Source organism: Oratosquilla oratoria, chromosome 4, assembly GCF_046742065.1.
Source record: "Oratosquilla oratoria isolate Oo_2021 chromosome 4, ASM4674206v1, whole genome shotgun sequence".
Classification (NCBI taxonomy): Eukaryota; Metazoa; Arthropoda; class Malacostraca; order Stomatopoda; family Squillidae; genus Oratosquilla; species Oratosquilla oratoria.
The window spans coordinates 87,735,257-87,737,735 of NC_134780.1; positions in this window are offsets into that span (position 1 = coordinate 87,735,257).

A 2,479-nucleotide genomic window follows, 5' to 3' on the forward strand; every position below is an offset into this window, starting at 1 on the left:
TTCGGAGTGCCAATGACCTCGATTGGCACTGATGCATATGCAAATGGCTTCAGCGATGCCAGTAAGGGTTATAGTGACAATATGACTCAGGTTCAAATAAGTGCGAGCGATGATTGCTTCAGTGTTAGTGCTGCCGATAATGTGGAGCCAACACTATAGACGATGACGTCATCGCCGGGGATGATGACGTCACTGGTGGAGATGACGTCAGAACCTATGATGACGTCATTGTTTGGGGGGGTGGTGGTGCTAATCAGGTTAGTATTTGTATTTATATTCTTATTGATGAGGTCGGAATTGTAATGATATCGAGACTGTTAGTAACCCACAGCTGAAAATGAATAAATAAATAAATAAATGAATAGATAAATAAATAAATGAATAAGTAAATAGATAAACAATAATAATGAAATAGAAAAATAAAAAATAAAAAAGGGTCTTGAATGTATTCTAACAATTTTTTTTTTATTTAAAAGCAAGTTGATAGATCAAGAGAATCATAGCAAGGTTGTGCGAAAAAAAAAGTATGAAAATATGCCAGTTAGGCATCTGTTCAAATAACATTTAAGGGCCACATAGGGTATCATATTTACTTACCATGCTGTTTGCCGAACAGTCTCCTGTATCTTGTGTTCTTGGACAGCCGAGAATCATTCCATGCATATTCCTATACGTAATTTCAGGACAAGAGAATACAGGTCTTAAGCTCTGAATTGATAAGAGTGATATTCATCTGTCGCCAAAGCTAGGGTGTTTCAGATGACGCCACGTTCAAGGCCATATCAATGATATTGTACGAGTTCATTAGTGAACTTTTGTTCATAAGCAGTTTATCATAAATATTGTGTATAGTGCATGATGACTTATGATACCTTTTTATACCTGAGTGCCCACATAGCCGGTCTATTTCTGTCCACGTCAGTCCTCTGCCCAAGCCGACAACAAACGGTGCCGGCCGTTCGGTCGGCGTGACCACACCCTCAGGAGGCCAACCCGTGGCACCATCGTCGTCAAATCCGAGTGCTAATTGCTCCAGCTTGGCACTATTACCGACGGCACTGTTACCCGTCCCTACAGATCTACCGTCAGCACCTCCATAATCACATTCACTGTCATTCTTGGCGTCAGCACTTAAACTTGATTAATGGGGATTTATGAATTGTGAGAGAATAAATGTCGGTTAAGGACCGCCGTAAAAACAGAATGTGGAATGATGTTTGGGGAAGGGTGATTACTATCAACGTGAGGAAGGGACCGATAGTATACACAAAGTCAACTCTCAATGCAATTGAAATAAGTAACTCTGAAATAGGCAAATTGGCGTTCTTTCTGTCTATGCTTTGACTGTGGCAACTGTCAATACTGTTGTCATTGCTGTCCTAACCAGTGTCGTCACCAACGTCGTAACTTATGATTACAATCATAACACTATTGAATACCGTGGCTGGCTCCAACGCCAGACTACGACTATTACTATCGACATTGTTATGAATAGTTAGGGTAATGGTGATACTATCAGTTGTGAAGCTACTACCTGACATCGTCATTATTTTCATAACTTCAACTAGCATCACCTTCATAACTAGTGTTATGAACCTTGCTTCAGGTACTTCCTCGCACTATCTCAGACACTCACTGATATCACTATTAGAGTTCTTGTCACCATTGTTTTTATTATCAGTATCATAATAATCAACTTTATCATTATCATCATCACAAACGTGGTCAATGTCATGATCATCACTTTCAGCATAAGCATCGCAAAGTAATCACTATATTCATTACTATTATCCACATACACCAATATTACCACCAAAACCAACATTACTACCACCACAAACACTACCACCACTACAAATACTACCACCACCACCACAGCCATAACCACCACCAAAAACATTACCAACACCACCATCTACCAACCACCACCAACACTTCAACCACAACCACCACCACAAACACTTCCACCACCACTGTCACCACCACCACCACCACAATACCCACCACCATTATCACCACCACCACAATACCCACCACCACTATCACCACCACCACAGCACTCACCACCACTATCACCACCACAACACCACTTCCACCAACATTACCACCACCACCACCACAAACACCACCACAAACACTGCCACCACCACACCCACTACCAATATCACCACCACCACCAGCAACACTTCCACCAACACCACCACCACAACCACCAGCAACACTTCCACCACCACCACCACCACCACAACCACCAGCAACACTTCCACCAACACCACCACCACCACCACCACCCCCACCACCACCACCACCACCACCACCACCACCACCACCACCACCACCACACCCACCACCACCACCACCACCACCACCACCACCACCACCACCACCACCACCACCACCACCACCACCACCACCACCACCACCACCACCACCACCACCACCACCACCACCAGGAGTTGTCGTCGTCGTTGAGCTAACG